This window comes from Etheostoma cragini, chromosome 13, assembly GCF_013103735.1.
Source record: "Etheostoma cragini isolate CJK2018 chromosome 13, CSU_Ecrag_1.0, whole genome shotgun sequence".
In the NCBI taxonomy this organism is placed as follows: Eukaryota; Metazoa; Chordata; class Actinopteri; order Perciformes; family Percidae; genus Etheostoma; species Etheostoma cragini.
In genome coordinates, this window is record NC_048419.1 from 8,511,610 (window position 1) to 8,530,364 (window position 18,755).

Here is an 18,755-nt window from a genome sequence, read left to right on the forward strand (position 1 = left end):
TATACATATATATATATATATATATATATATATATATATAGTTGCTCAACCTGGCCAGGTTTCACATAAAAATGGTACAGATCTTATAGTCCAGACCTGTTTCCATAAAATAGTATACGCATACAAGTGATTAGGATCCAAGGCTGATTGGCTCCTATGCGTCAATATTTCTGCTGTGGCTAATAGTATTAATGATGAAATAGATGCGATGGTAGTGGGTGTAACAATTAATGGTGATTGTCTCTCACTCAAAATAGTATTATATTATTCATATTACTTAAGGCTTCAATGGCAAAATAAGTTTTAAAGAACTTTTTGTACCTTAAAATAATGTTTCCAAAATTGTTTCAGTGGTTCATCAACTCATAACAGGGTGAACGGCAGTTCTGCATTCGCTTTTGCGGCTCTCTACCGGTTATTACCGTTAGCCAGATCACGTGGCGGATCTGTAGTTCCAATGAGACATAATGGGACAATTCCAGTTCCAACCTGTGAGGGGACCAAAGGGTGAAAAGTTATGCATCCTGGGAGACAACTGAACACACTCTGATTCCTTTCCATCAGAAAATGTATATCTCTCTCTCTCTCTCTTTATCTCTTTCTCTCTCACATTCACACCACTCACTCACCAGGTGCCAGTACCACATGAGTGGTGTGTCTCTTTCTGTAAATGTCCTGTCATGTCTGACTGGAGCTGTGAGGAACAATGATGTAAAAGACACCCACTCACCCTGTCTGAATGACAAAAGCCATCATGTTAACCGATACTGTAGAGCAATGCTACAGTCTGTCTCTGAAAATGGATCACATATGCATCTAACACGTTGTTATCATATAAAGAAGCAGCTGTCATTGAAATGTGAGGGTATTATTTTAGAATAATTCCCATTCAGCACATGAAGAAATTGAATATATCTTGCTTTGGTTTTTTTCTCAGCAAGGGGACTCCTTTGACCTTAACATAACATGAGCCAAGCTCCTCTAAGGACAGTGTCAATGGTGATCAAACACACACACACACATACACAGGTGAAGTGCTGCTTAATGCTAATGCAATGCAAAGCACAGGCCAGACTGCTAAACTCAGGGCCCTGCTGGCTGGGAAGGAGGGAGAGGGGAAGTCTGCTTCCTGACACAATCATTCATTCCCGTTTACCATAGCTCCGGAGTGAGCAGCCCCGGCAATAGGGGAGGCATAAATCCAGGCTGGAATCTCTCAGATTGCATCCAAATGGCCCTTTAAACAACCTGCACGGCTGTCACCACTACTCCATTGGAGCAATCTATCGTCTAAATGGTGCCACGCGAGCATCCTTTGCAATCAAGATAACGCCTAAGGCAGGTCGTCCTGGCACACTACGTGAGGGGCTCTATTCCTCCTTCGCCTTATTGGCTTAATACATGTATACAAGGAAATTAATTCACACACATACACCCAAGAAGTTTGGAGGACACTACTCTATCTCATTTGCTTTTCATGCGTCTGAGTGAAAGACTTGTCAAGGGCACAGCTACTGTAAAGGGAACTTTGCTGGGTGGCTCTCATGTACTGGTGAAGCAGACCAGATGACAAAGTCTGGCAATGTTCTGCATGTATCCACGGCTGCATCGCGGCCTCACTGACTCCAAGCCTCTAGTGTCTATTTATGCTGCGTACACATGTCTGAGTGTTTGAGTTGGGAAGTTCACAGGAGCAGCTAAATGTTTTCTTGTTTTCATGTGATTTCAGCTGAAGCACATAACACCCTTAATTAGGAATTCTCCAACACACATTTGCTGACTTCACAGCAAATGACATGAAAGTGCAATGTTTGAGAATATCTTCTATTGCAGTTTAAGAGGCACTAATTGAAATTTGAAGGCAGGCTATAAACTGAATTAAATAGCTCTATTCTTAGCAGGTTGGATTGCGAAAGAAACCTATTAAAGAAAAGGTAAATTGCAAGCAGGCAGATTTTCTGGAAAGAACTCCAAACACCGCGATTATTAGTGCAAGCATAAACTAAAGGCACTGGTGCTCCAGCGGCTTGGCTGTTTTGTCAATGTGCACACATGTTTCAGTGGTTCAAGTTGTCCTCCGAAAAAAGTCCCAAACCAATAAGAGCTTTGTTTTTTTCTGAACGAGAGTCAGAAAAATAACTACATGCATGAAAACTAACAACAGACAAATGGCCATACAAGTGGCTACAAGCGTGGATGCAATCAACATAGCTGGAAATAATAACGCTTACATCACCATATTCCTCTAATTATTCTGCAAAACGTCACTTGCTCATAGCCACCATCTGTATGGGCATTCCATCACAAAGTTAGACCACGGTTTGATCCCTGACCCTGCAGTCCCATGTTGATGTCAGGTGCCTTAACCTAGCAAAGGTGAAGGTCATTAAGTCAAGAATCTTAACAGAGCAATTCTTGCTCTTGAGTTCTCTGTATGTATAATGTGAGAGCCATGTGTCCAACAGCAAATATTAATAATTATAATAATACATTATTTTAAAACCAGATATTTTGTGCAATTTCATTACTGTGGAATATTATTTTTCCTTTTTGTTGACACTGGAAAGGGGTTGCTTCAATCTCATTACACAGGTATTCCACATGTGTACAATGAAAATAAAAGCATTCTATAATGTTATTTCAACAAAATAGCATTCAACGTAGCTTCTTTTGTCAAAAATGTCCCTATTTAAATTAGTAATTCATCAAAATGAAACAGCTTAGAGAGGGATGGAGTATAAAAGCCTTTAAAGCATGCATACAAGTTATAACTAAGGCATTAACTTTACCGTATTTGATGGATAATGGGAATAAAAGTAGAATTACCTAGAAATAACATAACATGTTAGAACTTGATACTTACCCTGCTGGACATTAAAACTTCAACATCAGAAATATACCAAAACATCGAGTGTAAAGGAGAACCAAATATGTGAAACACAGCCAAACATCTGAGCACCCCCACAGCCACACACTTGCATTTTAGAGCAAATGAAGCCCATCCATGTAGCCATCAGGGGGAAGCAGCCAGGTATGCTTCTGCGTTCTTACTTGAACAGCTGTGCGTCTACTATGGCTTTGCGCTTCATATCACAAATACCTAACAGCCATATGGCACAGACTCCGCCCCCACAGACCCCCCCCCCCCTCCACACCACCATAGGGCCCATTTAATTGGAAAAAATTTGACTCATTTGTCCATCCAGTTGGGATGGCCTAACAAAGACCATACATTCTTTAACAGAAAATTAATGATGGGGAAATATAGGGGTAATTTTTCCTGTTCGGTGATGAATATTTGCTGCCGTAGCTGCAGCTCATGGATTAGGCAACACATTCTCTAATGAGCTACTCCTCGCCTCATCCTTTCAAGCATCCATCCATCTTTGTATGCTTACCCAGCATGAGGTCCAGGGGGAGCAGCTCCAGCAGGGGACCCCAAACTTCCCTTTTCCTAGCCATTAACCAGCTCCAACTGGGGGAGGATCCTGAGGCGTTCCCAGGCCAGGTTGGAGATATAATCCCCGCACCTAGTGCTGGGTCTTTCCCGAGGCCTCCTCCCAGTTGGACCATCCTGGAACACCTCCCTAGGTAGGCCCCCAGGAGGCATCCTTACAAGATGCCCAAACACCTCAACTGACTCCTTAAGATGCGAAGGAGCAGCGGCTTTACTCCGAGCTCCTCTCAGATGACTGAGCATCTCAGCCTATCTCTAAGGGAGACCCCCGCCCCCCTCCTGAGGAAACCCATTTTGGCTTGTACCCTGGATCTGTTTTTGGTCATGACCCAGCCTTGATGACCATAGGTCAGGGTAGGAACGTAAACTGAGCGGGAGATCAAGAGCTTTGCCCTCTGGCTTAGCTCTTTTTTGTAACAAGGTTTTTTATCTTTAAAAGTCGAACCAACTCTTACTTCAAAATTAATATCATTATAATGGAAAACACATGATAACGGCAACATGAGCTCTAGCTGGGCACTCTACTCCTTCAACGTCTTTATTATTGGCCAAAGAAGGCTATTCTATTTTCAGCCCATTAACCTTTATCTGAGTACTCAAAGAAGCCTGGATGAGCCCTTCGAAGCTAAAAGGACATTGCAATAAATAGACCATACAAAGAAGGTGAAGAGTTGAAAAGAGCAACGTTTGCCTACCAGGACTCAGTGGGTTGTTGAGGATCTATTTGAAAAAGTCTTGGATGGGAATTCAATTCGTGCTAATGCTGTTGGCTCCGGCATGCTCAATTATTCACAGATTGCTTTATCCTGATGGCGAGAGCCGAGTTGTATTCTAGGTTGCAGTGGGAGATTATGTTCCATTAGTTCTTATGTTTTATCTAGATGGCCTCCGCACACATCAAAGTAGCTTAATTCCAGTTTGATACATGTCAAACTGAATAAACCATAAATAGCCAGTGTTGCAGAAAATCTCTTCAGCTTTTAATAACCCATTTAAGGTTTTGTTTTAATGATCAAGTCCATGTTTAATACAGAAGATATGCCTGCTGATGATGTTGAGGCATGCAGGTTATCATTTCTTTTTCTGTCTCTTCCCTTGGGTGGACTTTCCAGTAGCTTTTACAGAGCAAATAGCTCTAATACTCATGCTCAAAATTTTATCTGCCAGACAAGGACATAACGATCTCTGTTTGCGTCTGAATCTAAGTAGCACAATAAATGTATTACAATTGAATATATTCAGCCGTCATGCAACAGCACAGGTTGCACAGTGGGTAGCCTCAAAAGCAAGGCCCTTACTTTGGGCCTAACTCTTAGCAGTGGTTGGAAAAAAAGCACTGCCATTCTTCCATCACTTTGAAACATGGTAAAAATACAAAAAAAAGTGAAACTGTCAAAAAGGCAATTTAAAAAATGTCTTCCCATTTCCTTCTGCTGCTCACACTGCACCAATACGTTACCTGAGGGTGGTGGTTACAGCTGTGCTCATGACAGTTTGTGGATGAAGGAGGCTCTATGTGTCTTTATTGCTGTGCTTGCGTGATTAGTCTGAATATCACACACACTGTTTGTAGGGAAAACATTAGACCTGCGACAGGCAAGAAATAATGTCATGAGATAAGCTTGGATGCTTAAGGTTACCCCGAGGAAAGTTTATTTTCATGACGTTTCCTTCCCAGGATTGATCAGGTGCCGCCGAAATTCTGCTGGATTTCACTCGCCCGGATGGGTTACCTTATGCTTTTTGGGTGCCTGGGTGGGAGCTCGCCTGGTAGAGTGCTCGCCCATATGTAAAGGTTTTCCCCTTTGAAGCAGCCGCCATGGCATTCAACTCAGACCTGCAAAAATTGCTTGCTTGACTTATATAATCAATCACAGTGAACATTAGTTCTTATTCATTTTTATTTGAGATTGAGTTTAAAAGTCTGCATGTTATTACCTCATAATAATGTAGCCTACCTGGATTTGATTAATATACAATATGCCAGATGAGGAAGTTTACAGAGTCTGATGGTTAATCTTCATTTTGAAAGAAAAGCACACAATTATTTAAATTTATATTGCATTTCAATCAATTTGTTGATAATGAAGAGACACCCATATTCAATATACAAGCTTAATCATTATATTAACTTAAAAGAAAACATTTTCGCCAATACATACAGTAAGTAGCCAGTAGATCCTAGTTGAGTGCTATTTTCTTTTGAAAGTATTAGTACTGAATTACATGCCAATTGTACAGTAGAGTGGACCAGGAGGATGGCGCTCTTCAGTTTTAGTTCAGGTATAATGTGGCATTGCTCAAAAATCATTATTTATGTTATTTGCTGTGGTGGTGCCACCTGGCTCTTTCCAGAGAACATTTATCAGCTGACTGGCACCCTGACCTCCTCTTTATGTTGATCAATGCTCTTTTATACTGTGACAGTTAATGTTTGCATACAGTATATGGTTAATAAAATTGGCCTTGGAGGTTAGTAAGTACTCACACACACATATCACACAGCCTTTGAAATCATTTCTCTGAAAACACACATTTTGTAGTTAGATGATAGAAACAGTATAATAGATGTGATTTTCTTCCTTGGGCCTTGAATCCCTGCATTATGGCAGAAAAAGAAGCCCTGCCACATGGCACACTGTTCTTTACTTATCAAAGCAGTTACTTTAACTTCACTGTTGGACTGAAAAAGCGTTCTAGGTTGCCTGTTCTTAAAGGTGCAAAATGTAATATATTTACTGTAATAAAGCCAAAAATGACCCAAATGCATCATCAGCTATTAAAGAAACATGCTAAGTTGAAAGACTATGGTTTTTGACATTCTATGCGTTGTAATCAACAGCCCAGTTTGACAGCCAGAATGGGCTGCCAGATTTACCTGTAAAAACGGAACCCAGCGTGCAACAGCTGTAACATTAGAACAGCCATGAAAGCAGCAAACAAACGAACAGGATCAACAGAGATAGATTCTACCCAACCTAAAAAAAACGCGTGTTTCTAACAGTTGCGTGACCAGAGACATCGTCACTGCCCAATGTGAGTCGAGTGCATATGCGAGTCGCACATACTCATGACAAAAAATCATGAAATCCATGAAATTATAAACTTTTCTCATTACAAACAATAACAGAAGGTGGGAATCGTTTAAAAAATGTTTTAGCTATCTCTGATTGTTGGATTGGTAACGTTAGCTCAAAACGGCACTCATAATTGCTAGCTTGTAGACCGCAGTAAACAAACTTCGCTATGTGGAACATGTTGCTGTGTTGACATTACAGAAGTCTCTCGTTAGCATCTTGTATGCTACTTTTGCAAAGTGACGCATGTGCGACTGGAAATCTGCACTCAACTCACATCGGGGGAGTGACAGATCTAACAAACCCCAGGGAAATATTGGACAGTTTAGGGCCCAAAAGGACGCAGTCTTGGCTAATTTCCTCTTAAATAGGTAAGCATTTCAAGTTAATTTATCACAGCTACAAGGGACGGGCATTTTATTGCATTTCAACATTTGCGTATTCACACTGGCCCTCATTTATCAACATTACGTAAAAAAACAGCGCAGATATGAGCGCAGAATTTCTGTTACTACAGGCTTCACGTGGGGTTCTGTTGTGGTGAGTAAGAGAAGGAGGACGCAAAAGCAGAGGAGTAGCAGGCAGGAGGGAGCTTCAAAAAGGGCTTTATTTCAGCAGTCCAATTTAACACAGGGAACAGAAGGCGAAATCCAAAGATCATAAGAATGCTCGTACAAAGCATAAAAACTGGTATTAGGCTGTAGGAAGAATGCGGAATGGAAAGGGATTACTGATGCAGTCAACAATGTTGCCACATTAAATTGGACTCCAGCTGAAGTTTTTTTAATTTATAGCCTACATGCTTGACATAGGATTACTCCTAATAGTAATATATAGGCTTATATTGCAGTCTCTTAGGCCTACATGTAGGTGTAGCTATATTTAAATAAACACAAGGTAGAGAAGTTTAAGCAGTGTTTTTTATTTACTTATGTATTACTGTTGTAATATTTACTTAACTACATTTATCTTACAGCTTTTGCTTTATTGCTCCAGGCTTGTTTCTGTAACAGCTCATTGAGTATCGGATACAATAAAAACTATTGAGGAAAGATTTTCCTTTGACATTGACGCAATATTAAACGAAATCGCTGCAGTCGGGAGCAGAGAAACAAGCAACAATGTCAGTTAATTGGATAATTGTCCAGCTTGTATTTTACGTGCATAAAAGTACTAGGGCTGTAATCTCCCAGTCGATTGGTCGATACGTTGATACGTTCTGGCTCGACCAAAATTCTGATTTGTCAATTGTTTGCCGTGTTAATTTCAACAGATGGTGGAAAGCACTAATTGCTAATGGGGGTGTTTTCAGAACACCCCTGTTTCACAAGTAACAGTCTGTCTTCAGAACAACGCCCTTGTTTTCACTTTTTTGGATTAGCCCAGCCCACTGGGGACAGATTGAAGGAAGAACTAGAAAGCCTTGGTTTAGTGGTTTGCTGAATATTTATTTAATTGGGAGTGTTTAATTTACAGTCAGTCCTCCTCTAACATGTCGAAGGCATCGGCAGTGTGGCAGCATTTTACAATAACAGATAACGGAAAAACGTTTAATGCCAAGTTTGCATGCAACAGTTTGCATATTGCAGCTCGACTACAAACATGGCATATCACTTAAAAATGGTGAGCTAACTTTTCAGCGTTAGCCCTGTCTGTTTGGAGTAGGCTATATGAACATATCAGAATTGGCATATTTCATAGTCTAATAATCGTTTTATAACTACCAAAGCACCCTTCCCAGACACACCCAGACCCCCCAAGACCCTGCTGGATGTTAAGCCTCTATCATCCAAACGCAAAAATAATATCACGGAAGGAATTGTCGACTTTATTGCTCAGGATATGAGGCCCATTGCTGTTGTGGAGGGCTGAGGTTTTAAGAACATGTTAACGTACAGCGCCAGCAAGCCACACAATGATGCATGGACTAACCGGAAAATGTGAAGGACTCAAAGAGAAAGTTTCAGAGTTAATGCAACACAGCAAGGCACTGAGCTTGACCACAGATATGTTTAAATATACAGTATATATTAAAGTGGACGTGCCTTTTGTGTTTAAGAGTAAAAGCTTTAAATTACTAGTCTAGTCGTGTCTCAGCCGCAAAGCCGAGCACAAAAATAATGAAGTCAAAAACGATTTAATATACTGCAAATAGCCTGCACGGACCAGTACTGCGGGACAGTAAAGTTAATTAATCGTATGTTTTTTTCCGCCCCTCCGCACACCCCCGTGCCCCCCCCCCGCCACAGTCAATTTTTAGTAGAAATTTCAGGACTTTAGTCGACCAAGATTTTATTTGGTTGATTACAGCCCTAAAAAGTACTTGTGTTGCTACTGACAGACTCAGATGGAATTTCTGACATTGAGTGTCTGACAACATTATGGAAAGGATTTCTAAGGAGGTTGACCTTTCTGTAAAAGATAAAGATCATTTTTTAAAACATAAAAGTTAGCAATATTGCGTTTTCTAAACGCACCAGACTCCATTTAAATAACCAGTAATTTTAGCATCATAAAATACGGCTTTTTAAAACATCTCTGCGCTCTGAGCAGCGCTGGCTCTGGCTTTCTTGAGCGACTTTCGGCTACGTTTGGTCAATGTTTTCTTTCTTTCATTCCAATTTTGGGTCAGTCACAGTGAAAACCGGGGACATTTCCGGGGAAAGATCCAGCCAGGTAAAGGTCACCAAAACCTGGGACGTCTGGTCACCCTATCCTTAAAGTAAAGTAAGTGATCCCAACTGGTCCTCGCTATTGCCGCCATGCTAACCCTGCTAACTTCTATCGTTATCGGAGGACCAACCCAGCGGGCCACGGCTGTTTACAACATGTAGCATGTTCAAAGGCCGTAACCACCAACGGTAAGTTATTTTAAGCCAAGAGAGGGGGGGCTGTAAATCAGGAAGAGAGGACCGTTAGATAGCAGTGTGTTTAGCAATTGTTGCAGTAATTCTAAGCCAAAAAAGTGTGTATTTCAGTCAGGTGGAAAAGGACGGCAAGGTTGTGTAAATTTTAGCCAAAGTTCCAACTTTAATTTTAAGCAGAAGAAGTATGTCTGTCAGTTGGGTACAGAGCTCCCCATGTGCGCGGGCTTCTATGACTGTCAGTATAGCAAGCATCTAACGTTAGCTACTCCACTGTGCTGTTGAGTAATGTCTGGCTACGTGAGACAAGCGTCAACCGTGAACTTGGAGTTTGGGGAGGAGGGGGCTGGGGAGACGACTCTCTCCAGGATTTTGAATTTGTACTGCAGTTACTGTTTTAAACACTAGCTGTCAGTATCACATGTCACCTTTAAAGACTACCTCAGATTTAAAAAATGATACATTTCTTCTGAAATGTCCGCTGACTAGCGCCCCTGCCTGCAGGCCCTTTTATTGGCAAAGGATATAAAAGGAAAGAAAATCTCAAAACCACAACTCAATCGATGGTTAACCCAGCTGAGCGATGGATGGTGGAATTGATCGAAGGCACATAACTGGGGATGGCCTGCTGCTGCAGACAGGTATGGCCGTAGCAGCAGCTGACTCTGTCCATCCCAAGGGGAACAACACAAATAAATGGATTTTTTCCCCTTGCGCTCTGGCGCTGGGTTCCCAGAGCTGGCTCGGTCAGGGCTGAGCTGCTCCCTGCCGCGATCTGACAGATTTCCACAGCTGACACCAACAATCTGTCTTCCCCCAGATTTGAATTGATGTAATGGTCCCTCATCAGTTTCCTTGCAGAGGGATGCCATAGCTCAGACTTATTTAATTCACCATGCATTGATTGGGTATGACAACTCTTAGCATTTGTTATCTTATATAACATGACAAGACATATTTTTGCAGAGGAGTCAGGTAAATTTGAAACATTTAAACAGCTTTATTTCACTGACAGACCCTAGAAGGCTGTGGATTAAAAAGAGGTCCAGTCCTCTCTCTGCTGTGACATAAAATGAGCTTCTGTCAGGGAAGGACTCTGCATTGCTTAGAAAGGTGGAGAAAACACAGTCAATCGTCAACGTCAGCACAAGGCAACCTAAATGAGATTGTAATTAATTTGTATAAAAGGTGACTGTAGAGTTCCCTTATAAGTTGGTGCTATAATCAGAGTGTGGTAGAAACATCTGTGCTGAATAACTATCCACTGGCCTTCCAGTCCATTTAGAAATGTCAATGTTTCTCCTCCTGCTCTCAGTGCCTCACTTAGCCGTTGCTGGAAAATGTTCAGATCTCCATGTCCACGTGGTACTATTGTACAGGAGATCAGAGGTCTGTCTTTAGCACGTTTCAAACTCATGGCCCATGGACACAAGGACTCAAGGCTCACTGACATCTCCTAAAACTGTGAAAACAAATTTACCGACTAACTGCCTAAAGTTAAGGCAGTTAGTCAGTGAATGCATTCTGCCCGGCGGTAGACTTAGCTGCATTTAGCCACAAGTTAGCTAATGTGTGCTAACCCTGGATGTATTAAGAGAACAGTGCTAATCAGTGCCAAAACAGCACATTTTAGGCCTACGTTCAATTTAAACAATAAACCGGCCTGCTTCTATGTGAAAAAATGGCATAATGGCAATAAACAGACTTACTGAACTGAACTTGAGGAGGACATTAGACTTAGACTCACACTTAGACTTCTCTTTATTAATCCTTTTGTGATGAATTAGGCAAGGAAATTGAAATTTCCAGCATCCGTTTTTAGCGAGAAGAATACAGTACAGAGAGAAAAAAGAGGAAGACAGCATAAAGAAAACAGTAATAACCTAATGTAATAAAGAAAACAGATAACATTGCAGATATGCTGTTTTAACCTGTTGAAATTCACTGGAAAATATATGATTTTCTCGCCTAAATTTTTACCCCCTAAAACATGCTGCAGTTTCCACATGCTTTGGCCCTCTGTGATGACCCTGAGTTCATTGTGAAGCTAACACTCTCAACTTGTTGTTTCTAGTGGCATTGTGACACTAGGCCTTACTGACACAGAGCTACAGAGGTTAGAACACAGAATTTCTATTTCCGTCCAAGTAAATCATCTGAAAAATTAATAAAAATCACTACTGTAAGCATATTACAACTGCTATATACTAAAATAGTACCCTAGCAACATGTCTCAACTTTGAACAGAAAAAATCCAGAAGAAAATTGCTTATAAAATGGATTTTATATGAATGTTTTTCTACAGATATGTCTGTGCGTTTGTCTAATTTCTTATTTCTAAAAAAGCCCAAAAAGTGCAATATACATAACTTCTGAAATACAAAAACACATCCACATCACTCACACACATACCTGAAATAAGTAGATACATAGATAAAAGGAATAAGTAATCATAATTTGATGAAATGTTGAAATGCTGTAAGAAGGCCATATTTTTGGCTTTAAGACAGTTGGAGTCAACTCAGGGATAGGTTTTTTTGGCCATGTCTGGTACCATTCAACTCGTCTGTTTACTGGCTACACAGGGATGCCAGTTTTATGACCTGTCCTTCTAATTGGTGCGTTCTACTGTCATTCTTTCCCACGTGGGCCCAATGGGGGCTGTGCGATATGATTGGCTTAGTTTGAGTGTATCTCTTGATAGAATCATGCTATTGGCTAGCAACCAGGTCCATTGGAACGTGCTGGCACCACAGATTACAATGACGTGTCGACATGCTTTCTAGGGAGCGCGCACAGGGAAAAAGTTACACGCGATCAAAACCGAGAAATGATGCATGATCCCAATTTCGAACCACCAGTGGTACATTGAACGCTAAACAGGTTTAACACACCAGTGACCTATGCAAATTATGTGTAAACCACGCCCTCTTTCTCACGCCGTGTTCAGTTCAACATATTTCAGTGCTAATATTTGTTGTTTACCACATTTTTAATACCATAGGTTACTGTCGCTGTTCTAACTTTATACACTTAAAGCAGATTTAGGCAGAATTACTGACTTTGAGACTCAGAAATTCACACCAGGAGAGTTTTTATATTTAGGGTGTGAAACATGTTGTTGTGAATCAGCTGTGTAGGAGCCTGAATTTAAAAATGCAATTTTTTTCTAAGTGAAATTGAGTTTGACACCCCTGATCTACAGTGTGAGGATTTTAGATAATGGAAACATTGGAGCTGCTTGCCACACTGACACATGTTTTTGTTAAGTTTATTTACATCTCTCCGATATCTGAATTTCTCACCGGAGCTGTTAGACAGCTGTCAATTTCAATGTGCCCCAAGTAAATAACAAATTAAAGCGAGGACATATTTAAAATAGAAACTCTTTTAAGATACAAAAAGATAAAACTTTATATGACAGATTCATCAGAGTCTCCGGTAGTCATTATGACAGCGTTTCAAGAGTCTGAGTTATAAATATGCATTGCAATTAATGAGCGACTTTGTTCTTTCACTATCTGACTCTCTCACTGTTAACATAAGATTTCCATAGTCGTACATGAAGATAATTATTTTACCACCTGTGCACATAACTGTCACGTCTCTCTGTGGGCACATACCGCGGATTCAGAGACAATCTCTTTAACTTAAACTAGTGCCGATTCAGTACAGTACGTACAATAATGACATATTTGACATTTTGTAAGAAAGGCTTGAGCTCTTTGGGTATAATACTGTGCATCCCGATGTTTATTTCTACTGTAAGCTCCTAGTGTTAACTTGTCTTTAGAAGTGGAGCTCGCCATGATAACATTGGTCTATGATTACTTAAATGTTGCGATCAGTGGGCTCCATCCACTGTCGTTATATTTATAGCCCATTCAATATTTAGATGGCAAATTACTTTCATTTCAGTAAGCTGATCCGTGCAACCTGGCCTCAGGATTCAGTGTTCACTGTTGGATCTATAACGTGCTTGGCAGAAAACTGTCTCCACTTCTATTTTACTTGAAATGCAATCAGTGTTTACACCACACACTCCCTTTCTATTCTATTTCTTGCATAATATACTAATTAAAGACACTTCACTCATGATGAGACCATTTCTAGATTAAGGAACAATACAAATGCTCAATACAAATGGACTATAGTCAATCTTCTATATGGACTTTCACAATATTTATAACTTGCTTGTTGCTTACATTAACTGCAATTTCGGTTTCGGTTCCATTATATTAATAAGGCTGCAGTACAATAAGCCATATTGGAGTGGTGCAGACCTCCCCTTCTCCATCTAGATACACCCAGCAACCGCAACGGGATTCATTCATCTAGGTCCACAGACATTCAAACAAACACATTTTGAATGTGTTCAATGAAACATTTTTCAACAGCAAAGCAGCCCACATTTGATTTAACAAACATTTGGCATTTACATTATGCCCTGTCATTACATGATATCCTGGTTTGACTCAGTGTTTGGTTATCTTTTATGATGGAAATATCCAAGGCCTATTATTAAAAGATTGATATTTGTGGAGTTCGGCTCACCGTCACCCTATGCAATATCAAATGCAAGTCTCGACACACAATCTGTGTGTATTGAGATGCAAACATCTGAGTCATTCAAAGATATGGCTGTCTTGATTCTGTATTTATTTTGTTGTCAACAAATCTCATTAAAAAAGACAAAACCAAAGACGTGAGTGGGCTTCCAGGCTGAAATTAGCCTACGTTAAAACAGCGCTGTCTGTGGTTCTCAGCCCAAACACCATTGATTCCAACTAAAGATACCTTTAAAAGTCACTAATACATATATAGTTTCAATTAAAAAGGCTGGTCCCTTAGTTTTTGGCAAATTGTACTCAAACCACAGGGAATAGTGCATTTGTTAGGGGCCTATTTTCAGCAAAGGATGTATTCACATTTGGTGCTGTAGTGAGTATATGTGGCAGCAGGATGGTGTGTGTGGGGGTGGGGGGGTTGTGTTCATGGTAATTTTAGAATATGTCAGCCAGTGCAACAGTGTGGCTCACAGTTTTAGGACACCAAGGGAGCTCTATGACACAGAAGAAGAAGAAGATATGTGTCAGGCTATGATACACACAATACTGATCAGAATTCACTGCTGGTTTGGTGTTTTCATGGGATTAGTTTTCCGATAACAAAACTTTTGAATATCACCAGACCTTTTGTGTATATCCAATATACTGTATATCCAGATTTCTAAGACCCTTTCTTGTATAGTTTTTATGCAATTTCTACATAAGGAAGAAATATTTCTTCAAAGCAAAATGGCAATCAATCTAACTTGTTTAAGTTGAACGTTATTCCATGTTACCATTTGTATGAGTGACATATCATTAATTAACCTGCGTCCTCATATACACTTACTGACTGCATGCTAAACAATTACCACAGGCTATCAGAAAGTCTGTGTATTCCTTCAACTGCCAACGAGCATGCTTGCTTTCCTTTTTGTGTCATACTTGCAAATCTGCACTTTATGTTCTGTGCTTAATTCACTTATACATCACAAGGTGCTGGAGTATGGAGAGGGAGGTAATCCACAGGGACAGGAAGCAAAGTGCAGGGCTCCGAACGCTTGTGAGATCTCTGTTTAACATAAAAGACATCAGACGCAGATAATCTCCATGCTGACGTGCCATGTCAAAGATTAGAGTCTCGGAACCTGTGCCTTGTGCAAATGCAGAAGCAGGACATGGTTGTTAAGACAACACTGTGCATGTGCTGCTGCTGCAGAAGTTAGTTTGTATTAGTGGATCTCAAGCACATCGAAACGTAACTTTCTTGTGACTGGCGGTCACTTTAATTTCGTAGGATGTCATATACATATTGTTGTTCACTGTTCTGATTATTTAATTATTCAGATAAAATAAATGAATTGGTATCTTCTTTCTAAATACTTCTACTGATCCTTGATGTGAAGACTGCATTGATGATTTTTTCCGATCAATTCTTTTCACTTATTTACGACTGCATTAATGATTGATGATACTGAATTGATTGATTGATTGATTGATTGATACAAATGCTGATATAAGGGCAAGCACTCTAGCTCTAGTCTGATGGTCACCCAGCCCTATGATAGCAGTCTGCTCTTTGAGCTACTCGATTGTTATTGCTATTCAACCGGTTCTCATGAACCATTCGTTCATAAAGCTACAAAAAGTAAAGCACCGTAATTCATATGCATTTTTTGCTGTATTTGCTACTTTGACGGCCGCTGTATAAGAACACGGTTTGGGAGTAGTTTGGGATGAGTGAAAGTCCCCTATTCTCCGGTAACTGAACCACCAACTACCGCTGATACAACAATGCTCTGTAGCGTCTTAAATAACTTGTAACTGCTGCTCCGTGTGCATCCATACTCGTACCACATCACACAGACCCGTTCGTGAGACTATGATGCATGATGCAGATGAGAAAACGGTAGGCCTGATGTACTGAGGAAATCAAAGGGATGAAATTGCACTTCAGCTGTCTGAGGATTTTTATAAATGTAATTATGAGATATGAGGGACCTTGGTGCCTGAAAAGAGCTGAATGATGTCTGATTCTCGTTGTGGCTGCATCCAGCACAAATTAAGCCCTTGCTTAGCAAGCATCTACTCCTTGGCTTTGGAGGCAAATATCCATACTTAAGCTGCAACGGCCCCTTCCATCTAGCTCTTTTTCAGATAGTAAAATACAGCTCTTCTGCCCCTCCACTCTAACAATCTTTCTGCATTTAGCTTGGGACACCACACAAGCCCTTAAGGGAGAAAATTGATCCCCTTGCTTATAGTCTTCGTCTTTCTCCACTGTCCCTGAACAAATGCATCCATTGTGCGTTCCCATTTTCTTGTCTTTAAAAGGAATAAATAACTGGCAGGCGTTTTTTCTTCTTCTTTTTTGTCCTTCTCTGTTGTCACTCTTGTGTGTCTTGGTGTTGGCTGAACCTTTTGCAGAGCTCACTGCAACCACTGCGTTAATCCTTTCAGTTTGTAGGGGGCAGAGGCACAGAATCAGAAAGAATTCAGACTGGCGCCCTTGTCCTCCTATTGTGGAGTGGATTAATAGAAAACTGGTGGCACAACATTAGCAACTAGGCCGGGTATGTTGCCATGAATAGGAGACTACACAGACTCTTAGAAGCTGTGGTGAAATGATTAATTCTCTGTCTTCCTCTTTGCTTCTTTTGATCGCCTTATACACTGTGCCAGCATGACTTAGGGTTTGTGGAATTAGCTGCGTCGTGGGTGGGAGGATTTCTTATGCGCCATCAATGTCAATGAAGAAAGGATGACAGAAAGAAAAAATATATATACATACAAGCTCAATCGTCCCGATTGACAATTGGGAAATAGGTAAATGTAGCATGTGGGGATGAGAAACCAACAAAGAAACAAGTGACAGCCACTTTATGGAACAACCATTCTTAGCTGTTGAATTATCTGCAGCTCTACTGTCCTCTAGAGGAAAATGAAGCACATCACATCTGGTCTCCTCCACAGTTTCTGCAGAAGGAAAACTGGGGGCGGGGGGCGGGGGGCAGAGTGACTGAACACTGATAAATGACTCCTTCACATTCTTTTATTACAATGTTTGTATTACATCTCTCATTCATCCCCCTGTATTCAAGTTTTGCAAGATATTCAGAGTCTTTTATATGCTCTGACATTTCTATCAAACAGACAGCAAAAGGCAGGATAAAATGTGTTGATATTTATTTTATGATAAGATACAGAATGTCCAGCCTCACTCACCTTGGTCTGTCTGCCCACCCCGAGGGTTCAGCCTCTGTTTACCTGAGCCCAAAGCACAGCTCACTGACCTTTTGGACACATATCAGGGGGCTTGCATGAGCATTTTTGTGGAGGTAATACTGCATTTGCTGTCTATGCAAGACACTCTTTAAATTTAAGATACTTTCAACCACAAGATGCTTGGCCCATTTAATTTTTTTACTCCATTACTGCACTTAAAGCTTTAGTGTATAACTTGTTGATATTAATGATTGTCACATACATTCAAGCCATTGCCAAATGAGTTGCTACAAAGCTAATTAAGACTATACGCTCCACACAGCTCTCTCTGTAGTTCTCAATATGACTATGTTCAAAAGACTGTGGCGTCCTGTGACTTTCCAACGCAGAGACTAGGGTGAAGATAATGACCTCTTCTGAAAAGTCCATCATGTTTATCAGAATCAGAATCAGAATTGGCTTTATTTGCCAGGTATGAGGACACATGCAAGGAATTTTGCTTTGGATTATCATTGCTCACAATGCGCTTACACATACATAATAAAACAAACAATATATATAATATATAATAAACAATATAGACAAGTTGAGGCAATCGTGCAATGAAGAGTGCAAAGTGTGCAGGAGTAAAATCTGATTTTATTTTAATCCTCCTTAACCTCCTTAGTTACTAGTAACCTACTTACTTAATAGTTACTAGTAACTACGTGGAGGAGTGGGGAGCGGAGCGTCATCACGGAAGACTTGTATCATATGGACACGCCGACACTTTTGTTGTCTTTACTTAGAATTCCTCATGGGGGACACAGAAACAGTACGCACTACAGCTTGAAGTCCAAATATAGAGGTACTATGTTATCTTTTCATGTCACTTTCTACTTCAATTCCGCTACATTTCAGAGAGAAATATTGTACTTTTTACTCCACTACATTCATCTCACAGCTTTAGTTACTAGTTACTTTACACATTAAGATTTCTGCACAAATAACACATGTAGTTCATAAAATCTGATGTTTATTATAAAGTAACGGCCAGCAAGTCCAGCTGACATGATTAGACCATGAAACACACAACTCTTCCACTTCCAGCTGATTATTTCCAGTTTCAAAAATGTTTTTTTCTGCACTTTTAGTGCTTTTAATACTTTAAGTACATTTTCCTGACGATACTTCCTGATAAGACTCAGGGTGCCTGTCCAGCAGTCGCAGCGCACTCACTCTGTAATCTCTCCATTAATGCATGTAAAGGACCTGACCATGTGTGTATTTCAAGCTTGCGTGTAGTGTGTAATAACAACAGAGTGAAAATTGCTATTTAACCCTTGGGGATCAATAAAGAGTACACATTAAATGAAATTAAGCCTACTGTATGTATGTGTATTAGTCTGTTTGTGAAAAGGCTTTCTTTCTCCCTTTTCACTAGGCCCTGTTCCCAAAATTAACTATTTTTTTTCTTTCAGTGCATTGTTGTAGGTTATTGTGTAATTTATTTGCTATTTTCTAATTTGACATGGGCCTGTTGAGTGAGTTTTATGGGTTTATAGTTTTTTGCTATGGTTCTGCCTGTGGTGTGGGGGGGGGGGGG

At 40.3% G+C, this 18,755-nt stretch overlaps 1 protein-coding gene and 1 long non-coding RNA gene across 2 annotated transcripts in view; both read left to right on the forward strand.

The window, feature by feature from the left end:
* The window catches only part of ntm (neurotrimin), a 502,481-nt gene that overhangs the window by 242,903 nt on the left and 240,823 nt on the right, over positions 1-18,755 (forward strand). The gene's annotated exons all lie outside the window — the stretch shown is intronic.
* Positions 9,201-18,755, forward strand: part of LOC117955217 — a 23,095-nt gene continuing 13,540 nt past the window's right edge. Inside the window, exon 1 of the long non-coding RNA XR_004658983.1 lies at positions 9,201-9,216. This is a non-coding gene — a long non-coding RNA (uncharacterized LOC117955217). The remainder of the gene's footprint in view (positions 9,217-18,755) is intronic.